Raw genomic sequence first — 10,124 nt, 5'->3', positions numbered from 1 at the left:
CTCTCAGTCCAGGTTAATCCTCTGAAGCGACATAAACTGAAGACCTCGGGGCCGAAGGAACTTTTCGAGACATAATCTGAGCTGACATCAAGAAATGAACGCCTTCGTCACTAATAAGCACGTAGAATTGGAATAAAATAAGTGAAAGAATGGTACGACTATCATTACCATCAGACATTATAAAAACAAACTTTGAGAAAGTAGTGCTGTCAGATTAAAAGCCATTTTATAATATGCTTAAGACACGGATAAGATGCACCAAATGATTTGTAATTACATGCATAGTTCAATTACATTTTAATACCGATTTTCTTGGTCAAGATATAGCAAGTACAACGCAAAGTAAGCAGGAGTTGCTGGAATTTGTCATCCCAATCGCAGACATTGTTATTGCATGGACCTATGAACTGATCCTTTTAGGAAATAAATGAAAAGCACACAGAAAATTTTCCGACAAAAGAATGTTTATAAAACTTTCTATTGATTTGGTATGCGCTGACTGCTATCGTATCCACGTAGGATGCAAGTATTTCTCCGTCCATTGTGTGTGAGGGCTGCGTGCGCTCTGAGGATAATATCTCCGTTTGTTTCTCTATAGGCTAGTAATGCAATTATTGATGCCGCAGAATACGCCTCAGGGTCTTTGGATAACATTTGCCGTCCTGCGTATTTGATCATGCCGACTGAGTACATTATCCACTTCTTTGCATGTTGATTTAGTTCAAACCGATGTCAAGTGGTATCAGGGGAAAGCTACCAAAGTGCAGTCAGAAAATGCTTATTGAAAACAATCCAACCTAATCGAAAAGAATGAGCATACGATTAAAACGAAACAATTGTAGGTGCAACTATGTCAACTGTATTAATGATTTTAACTCTTCTATGTGCAGTAGGCGCATATTTTCGTCACCAAAAAGGGTAGAGTCTAGTCTCGCTTCCGAAAATGTTAGAAATTTCCAAACTTGCATCTTTCGCTGTCAACGATCGCATTTGTTCGCGAGGGCTCGGTTTTAAAATTGACTAGGTGTGACATTGTTGTATTTTCCAAAGAAATGACTGCGTGTTTGGTAAATCAGTCCTTGACAAGTTTGAACTTCATTTAAATCGAAGTTTACACTGACAAAATGTGATGCCCAGTATATACCCAAAATCTGTTTACGGCCTCGAGTATAATATTATAATGCACGTACACGGCTATATGGCTAACGATTATAATGTACCGTCGGGGATCTTGAAGTCGGGGAACCAGACTAAGTCGCAGCGTCGAGCAATCTCGGCTGCCCATTGTGCCGAACGGTGGTAATACCAACCATCTGTAGCACGTTTGGGCAAACATTCTTCCAATTTCCATGTTTGTTTAAATTAACAATAAATCAGGTAAAAATCATACAAAATTGTCCGATAGAATCATTTCAAGGCGGGTGCACAAACTTGTGAAAGTTTCAGCTCAGTGGATACTGTATTGAGAAAAAGTATGCACACTTGTTGGGGTGCCGCATGCCCTGGATTTCATTTCCATGAACGTGTACCATGGTACTTGGAAAGCAAATCGGCCATTTAGAAAGAGGAGTGTATGTGTGGGTGTTTGTGTGTGTGTGTGTGTGGGGGGGGGGGGGGTGTCGGATGATAAGGAAGGTCCACCATAAAATTGCTTGATGAGTTAAACCATGGAGGAATAAGAATTCTTATTCCTCCATGGTTAAACTATTGTAGTTATGCAACAGTAAACACAACACCCGTACCCTGGTCCGGACGTTATCAAATCACAATTCAAATATACATGGTACATGGACACTATAAAAATTGTTTAGGTCCGGTTCTGTGTATGGTCCGTGGTGTAGTAAGGATGTTCCGATAAAAACATATTTGTTTTTTTTAATTTCAAATGGGGTCCAGGTGTGTTGTCGTTAATCATAATGGCACTAGTTAATACAACCATCTAAAATAAGTAAAATAATTTTTCTTCACCAGATGAATAAATTAATATCTCAAGTGTATTTCATATATACAATGTATTCAAAACTAACAGCATGCCTAGCACTGAACACATTTTGTTGCACTCTCAAAATCAAATCTCGAACAAGGATAGGAAGCTAATTTGAAGTGTGCATAGCGCAAACAGAACTTACCAAGTAGGCAAGCCATGTCACCACTGTTAACCAAACCCATACAGGCGGAGCTTTCTGGCGTCGAAACATCTCCGTACGATAGGTACAGCAACTAGATGACGTGAGTGTAGACCGGGATCTAAACCGACGCTGCCGGCTTGTGGTAGATTGGCCCAAAATTTGGATCAGGGGAAGTGCGTGCTCAAAATCAGCACACACGGGCAACTGAGTGATGGTGATCCCCACCCACTCAAAACAACAACAAGAACGATGAATATTTGGTGTGCACTTTTCACACAAACTCGACAATCAGGAGGATAACTTCGGTATGATCAGTGTAATCGCTGCTTCCCTAACGTTGCGCATTAATAGCTGCCTTAATGCATAGACCAGGCCTGTTAACCATTTCTATTCCAGAATGGAAGGATTTAGGGTCGTAAAACCATGAATAGCAGTCGTAAAAATCGACCGCGGTTGTGCACGTGAACGGCTGTTTGCTGAGCGTGGTTGGCCCTTATACATGTACATATGTGTAGATACACCTGTCAAACAATATACTGCAAACATGAACTGTTTTTTTGTCAATAGATGGCGCTGTCCATTAGCGCAAGTAATGTCCTCACCGACCTGTCCATTTCCATGGAGTGAAACACGAAAATTCAACTTTCTTGAGACAAGAATTATTTTGAGAAAATCATTTATAAGCAGTGTGTGATCAAACTTTTGGAACATGTGCTGAAATGTAAGGTGGCCCGCTCGAGCCAAGCTTCTTCATGTAAACATCGGTTGGACTTTTAATCACATTTTAAACGCTGCAATTCTCAGAAATAAATGGATTTGAAGGATTAGTATGTTAATGGCAAATATTGTTGTTAAACTGACTTTTTCACGTTTTGGGCTTGTATATGCTGGAAAACCAAGAAAACCAATCATGTTTTTGCAGTCTGGTCCCAGACCCCACTTAAGATGAAACGGAGCAATTTATACATTCAAATTACTCGAGCGTCAACGTTGCTTACCCTTTTGACGTTCTGTGTTAACATGCTTAAATACAAGATTCTAATTGTGCAGGAGGAAAATAATGTAGCCTTACAAAATCAACGATATCTCTGGTTTGCATTGATGGATTTTCTTTATATTTTCACCAATTATAAACAAGATAGGCTTTAAAATAATATAAAATTTGATTTGCTAGTATGACCACCTTTTGAGCAAATCAGCGACTTCTTCATGCACAATGTTTATTGAGACACGCTGTATACAAGCAAATATATACTAAGTGTGGAAGTTACGTTGTACAGGTTGAAAAATACATAGCCTTACCAAATTAAAGATATCTCTGGTACGGTTTGCATCGTTGCATTTTCTTGATTTTTTTCACCAATTATAATCCAGACCATAGGCTTGAAAATGCTATACAATTTGATTAGCTAGTCTGACCAACTTTTGAGAAAATCAGCGATTTCTTCATGCACATTGTTTATTGGGACACCATGTAGTGTCGCTTGTACCGCTGATTATTACAAAGTATTATCCCACTTTAGCAATACATTAATACAGACTACTTTTTTAAGCAGATGTTGCAAATGCGATTGGCAGGGGCGGATCCAGGAATTTGTGCAAAGAGGGGGGAGGGGTTTCATCATGTTTGAAATGTAGACAGGTTTTGTTTGTTTTTCTCCGGACACTTGGCCCCCGAAATCAATAGGAGAGGGGGGGGGGGGGGGGACTCCTACCATACTTTCAATGGGGGCGCTGTTCAAATCTGACGATTATTAACACAATATTGCGGATAGTGTATAAATACCCCTAACCAAGCTGGCTATGTCAGTATTTTGTGCACAGGCGGACATTATTACCAGTATAATTTTGGGGTGTCGGAGCGGGGGGGGGGGGGGGGGTTCGCATAATTTTTAATTTTTGAAATAGTTTGCCAGAGCTGGGAGGGGGGATTGACCCCCCCCCCCCCCCCCGGATCCGCGCCTGATTGGAGCCTTTGTGTCCTCCAAGAGTAGCCTAAAATTGAATAGAATGAAAGCTAAAAGGGAAGCAGATATGTGCCCTACTGGTACCTATCAACGCAGTACCAAAAGAGTTTTTATGGCCTTAATTACCCTCCATATTCAAGAAAATTATTCTTAACATTACATTTAGTCATAACTTAACCAAGGTAAGAAAGTCTCCCTTTCAAGATTACACACAAAGAAAACACCGTTGTTACTCCAGTGTTTGTAATGAACACAAGTTGGTTTAATCTTAATTCTATGAATATCCTGATTTACTGGCAGAGGACATTGCACAATTATTATGCACTCCGTGCAGTAAGAACATCATCCCAATACGGTTGTGTGAACAGACCTGTGTCATATTTGAGCGATACTAGGATGGCCCCCTTCAAGAAAAAGTATATTCTGGAGTTTGGATATTAATTAAAAAAAAAAAATAGAGAGATCCAACCAGAAGTCTCTGGCTTTATTCATTTGTAGCGGGCATGATTAGTCAATGTGCACACGCCGACACAATTAATTTTTACTAGTTACGCTTTTTTATAATTTGCTAAAACCAGTTGAATTTATTCTTTTCCGGCTAAATAGAGAACAGTTTTCACACGCTGTATGCTTATATAAATATCCCCACTATGGAGAATATCTATATTATAAAATGAAAACCCAGGGTTCTAAAATAATAAACAAAATGATACAATTATTCAATGAATATTTAAGGGAAGGTAATTAAGGGGTCTATCTTGATGAGAAGTTGTGTAGACTTGGCTTGACTTGACTTGGAAACTTGACTCAGTGACTTGGCTTGACTTGACGGAAATAATAGAGTAGGGGGATTTGTTGACTTGATGCTGAAGGAAACTTGAAGACATTTACTCTCACTGTGCTGTAAACAATGAGAATGAAGATGACTTGACGAAAAGGGGTCCAAAAGGATATATCTATACCCCTTCTCCAGCTGCCAGTTGACGAATGCACGTGGCTACGCCAAATCTCACAACTGTCCAGTATAGTATAGGCCTACGAAAGGCTGTCTGTGCTGTTGCAGGACAGAGGATGAACATAATGGCAGGTTCAATAACTATGAGGAGACAGAGACAGTAAAACAGAGGAGCAGGGTGCTACCAACAACCTGTCTCTGATGCAGTTCAGTGGTCAAGTGAACATAAATATTAACTTCATAAAATAATAAGTAAATGGATCTTCAAATAATCAAAGCGAAAGTCTCTTTAAACAATAGGCTGTGCGTATCGTTGTCATGGTCACCAGTGCTGGTCAATGCCCTCTACCACAAGTACGCGTGCTTACGTAGGTGTTTTTTTTTTACACAGAAGTACACCCCAAGGACATTGTACCAAGACCAATGCCTCAGGCATGACAAGGTTACACCTGTTGCATAATAACACTTAAAACAATTCAGGGAATATGAATGACTCAAAATAAGAAAGTAAAAGTTAATCAGGACGAAAATTACCAAGATCCTGAATAATCAAATTAATCTTAAAACAAAAAGGAATATAGAAGATTGAACACTTGGATATAGAGAAAAATAAAGAAAAGGCTAGCTACTGGAATAAACTAAGCTAAGATAAAAGGCTATAACATATCAAGTAAAACGAATAAACTTATCAAATGATCAATCAAAGAGAACTGTTACAAATTCACAGAATTTATACTAGGCCAAAAAAAGTCTCCGGTTTCTGGTATGCGCGCGCGTCGCCGTAGCCATGCGCGTCGGCAAATTAAAAAGTATTTTTTTTCAATGTAAGATGATGTCTCAAAACCGCCAAACTCACTGCATGCACTGGTTTGACTGCAATCCTGCTGCTGCACATTTTTTAGATGGGGTTACGATCGAGTATAAGCTTTATGTGGCCTCTCTGGACTCCCATATAATTGCACTGAATTTAGTCGGGCACCATTTTGCAGACGGTGTTGTAATTTTATAATTGTGAGACTGGAAGCCAGACTGAGGGAGTGATGGTCGTGTCTCTGGAACCTGTAAACGCTTTATAATTAGCGCAATATATTTTTTTCTTTTGCCCTTTCCAGGCCTTTTATTATTCGCATTCCTCTAACAATAAATATTAACAAAAACATCACTTAGTTACACATTGAAATAATACTCTACAAACTTAAATCACAGAAGACAGATACATTGAAATTTGGTAAGAGGGATTCAGTAAATTTAAGTTCATTTACAAATGTCATCCAAAGAAACACGAGGTTAAGAATTGTCTTAGAATTATGTGTGTTGATGACCCTACATTTGAAAACAGTAAAAGAGGCAATAATTATAAAAAGGTTGACATTATCGAAATTGTTGTCGTTAGTGCTATTTCCTAGCACAATCTCTTTGAAACTGATGTCTTTCTTAAAGTTAGAATTAACAGATAAAATAGTGTGATTTACACGTTTCCAAAAATGAACCAGATGTTTGCGTGAAAACAAAAAATGGTTTAGATTGTCATACTCATTACAAATGTCGCAGTTGCATGAGTTGTTGAGATTCCACCTGGATAAATTCGATTTAGTAGGAAGTATGTTGTACAGTACCTTAAAACAAAAAGCTTTATATTTATTTATCGACACTTTTTTAATTTTAAAACTCCAGACTTGTTTCCAGTTAAAGTCATGCGGAAGCTGAAAAATAGTTTTCCAGTAAATTTCACTTTTGCTAACCATACACTGTTTCTTCACAAAAATGTTGTAAATTACCTTGGTTTTCAGCTTATTTAGGATGGTAGTGTTATTTTCCGAATTAACAACTATTTCATCAGTATTCGGAGCATTGAATTGACGTGGAGTAGCAGCTTTCAGTTTTGATCCAGATGTACGGAATTGCCTTTCTAATCTGAAAAGTCTCGGCGATGTGGTTTCTTTTACAGATGAGCTGATTCCAAATGTCTTTGCAAGGAACAAAACCATTAGGACAAAGGTCGCCCACAAACACAATATCTGATTCAATCCAGCGTTTGAGGATACATGTAATCGGATTACCATTACTAGGCCCACGTATTATTGCAAACCAAAGACACCGATATTTTGATCTTTGATTTCGAACCAGAACCATAACAAATCTGTGTAGAACCTAGGTACATAACAACTTGATATATCCAACATTTTAACAATATCAGCAGTAAGACAGCTAAATTGAAATATTAACGGAACTCCTCCATACGGAGAAAGAACTTTCTTAGCTAGACATTCCCAGGATCCTTCAGTGCTTTAATTTGAGACTGAATATCAATCATACGTCATTGTGTCTCGTTTCACCTTATCACATTTTGAATTCCAAACAAAATGATAGAGCATTCGTTCTACAGCTTTGATGACTGAGTCTGGTACATGCAACACACTAGCATTATACATAATCTGAGAAACGCCGAGTGTTTTAACGATTGTAATTCGACCAAACTTAGGTGTCTAGTTCTCCAAGCATTCAAAATTCTTTTTAACTTGGTAACCTTACTGTTCCAATTCTGCTCTCTCAACTTCTCTTGGCTTCTGCCGAAATACACACCTAATCACTTAAAAGGGTCCACTGGCCATTTTATACCGGTGTAGCATGAATTTAGGTTTTATGAAATACGGACTCATTGGTGGTATTGCGCATGCTCATGCATAGATAATTAGGAGAGGGACCGGTCACGTGAGAGGGTTTAACCAATAAAAGGGAAAAAAGAGTCAGATTTTCATACGAGTCCGATTTTCATATGACACTGGCAAGATCACAATTATTATTACCTTTGCCTAGCCATAGACCTTCTGTTTTATTGAGGTTAATCTCTAAACCCGCCACTTTTTCAAAAATACCAACTTCATTTAGTACACCCATGATGGAGTTTTTGTCTTTAAAAAAGATGGTCGTGTCATCGGCGTATTGGGCGGTTTTAATTTCCGTTAGGTTTCCATCTTGATCTATCTTGATACCTTGATGTTTTCGTTAGCTTTAATCTTCAGAGCCAAAATTTCTGCAGCAATTATAATTAATAATGCTGATAGAGGACAGCCTTGTCTGATGCCTCTAGTAACATTGAAATCATGAGTTTGACAACCAGCCATTTTGTGTGACACAACTCTCTATGTTACTGTACAACACATCTGTCCACTTTATAGAGACGGACCAAAGTTGAAAAACTCCAACGCTTTCTTAATGTAGTTAACCTCAATTGTATCGAACGCTTTTCTGAAGTCTAAGAAAAGAATGGCTTCTTCAGTTCAATTAGCGCAATATGTAATGGAGCAGTCTGGCAGCTCATGCACGATGTCAATGTTGCATGTATGGTCATGGGCGTCGCCAGGATTTTTTCTAGAGGGGGGCAAAATAAAATTTTGCCAAAAAATGCTTGTATTTCTCAACACATTCTCGATTTATCAGTTTTAGAGGGGGGGCAGGGACATTTTGCCCCACCCCCCCCCCCCATCTCATTAAATTTACACCACTTTGTCTTCGCGCCTCTTTTTCTTTTCTTTTCTTTTCTTTTTCTTCCTTTTTTTTTTTTTTTTTTTTTGCTTTTCCGGGGGGGGGGGGGGGGGGCAAGTGCCCCCCCTTGCCCCCCCTCGCTACGCCCATGGAAGAGGCCCAAACCTTGTGTGGCACCTGGACTCTTGACAAGCTAAAGCATCACGGGGTTTGTATTAACGGATGTATCGACGGGTATTCAAGACAGGTATCTGGCTTGAAGCCTCTACGACGAATAGTGACCCTGGCGTTATTGCGGGGTATTTCATGGAAAATGTGAGCGACAAGTAGGTTGTCCTGGACTACTTCGGGGCGACGCTGGAACGGGAAACAGTTGTGTTCGACAGATTCAACGGTTCTTGAAAAGAACTCTCAAGCTCATGGGCGTCGCCAGGATTTTTTCTAGAGGGGGGCAACATTTTTTTTGCCAAAAAATGCTTGTATTTCTCAACACATTCTCGATTTATCAGTTTTAGAGGGGGGCGGGGACATTTTGCCCCCCCCAACTCATTAAATTTACACCACTTTGTCTTCGCGCCTCTTTTTCTTTTCTTTTTTCCCTTTTTTTTCTTCCTTTTTTTTTTTTTTTTTTTTTTTTTGCTTTTCCGGGGGGGGGGGGGGCAAGTGCCCCCCTTGCCCCCCCCCCCCCTCGCGACGCCCATGTCATGGGCGTCGCCAGGATTTTTTCTAGAGGGGGGCAAACATTTTTTTTGCAAAAAAAATGCTTGTATTTCTCAACACATTCTCGATTTATCAGTTTTAGAGGGGGGCGGGGACATTTTGCCCCCCCCCCAACTCATTAAATTTACACCACTTTGTCTTCGCGCCTCTTTTTCTTTTCTTTTTTCCCTTTTTTTTCTTCCTTTTTTTTTTTTTTTTTTTTTTTGCTTTTCCAGGGGGGGGGGGGGCAAGTGCCCCCCCTTGCCCCCCTCGCGACGCCCATGTGTATGGTCTAACGTTACTACCATTTTCTCTGATTTTTGTCCGATCCAAATTTCCCGAAGGCTGTTCGTGTCGGTCGAGATCATCGTATAAGTGGGTGCAAAATTCTCAAGCCTTATTACCTGACAGAGGTCACCTCAAGCTCCACTCTGAAGGATATATTTGAGAGTTTTAAGGGGATCGAAGCGTCACCTGTAACATCAGCCGACATTTGAAGAAATAAAATAAGAGGGGAAAAAAACCGCGTCACCGCACCACTTTTGTATTGGGGCAAGCTCCATACCAGAAACCGGAGACGTCTTTTTTGGCTAAGGAAATTATTCATCTTTTTACTCTAGTAAAAAGTATAACTGGGAATGATTACAAGATACTATTGTGTTCCATATGTGCCAACGGCCTCGCATGTTTTTTTCTTGGTCGCATGTTTTTTTTTTGGTCGCTTTTTTTTTTTGGTCGCATTTTCTTTTTTTTGGTCGCATTTTTTTTTTTTTGGTCGCATTTTTTTTTTTTTGGTCGCATTTTTTTTGGGCGGCGCATTTTTTTTGGGCGGCGCATTTTTTTTTTTGGGCGGCGCATTTTTTTTTAGGCGTCGCATTTTTTTTTGTT

Source organism: Patiria miniata, unplaced genomic scaffold (genome assembly GCF_015706575.1).
Source record: "Patiria miniata isolate m_02_andy unplaced genomic scaffold, ASM1570657v1 HiC_scaffold_16, whole genome shotgun sequence".
NCBI lineage: Eukaryota > Metazoa > Echinodermata > Asteroidea > Valvatida > Asterinidae > Patiria > Patiria miniata.
This window is presented reverse-complemented; position numbering follows the sequence as displayed.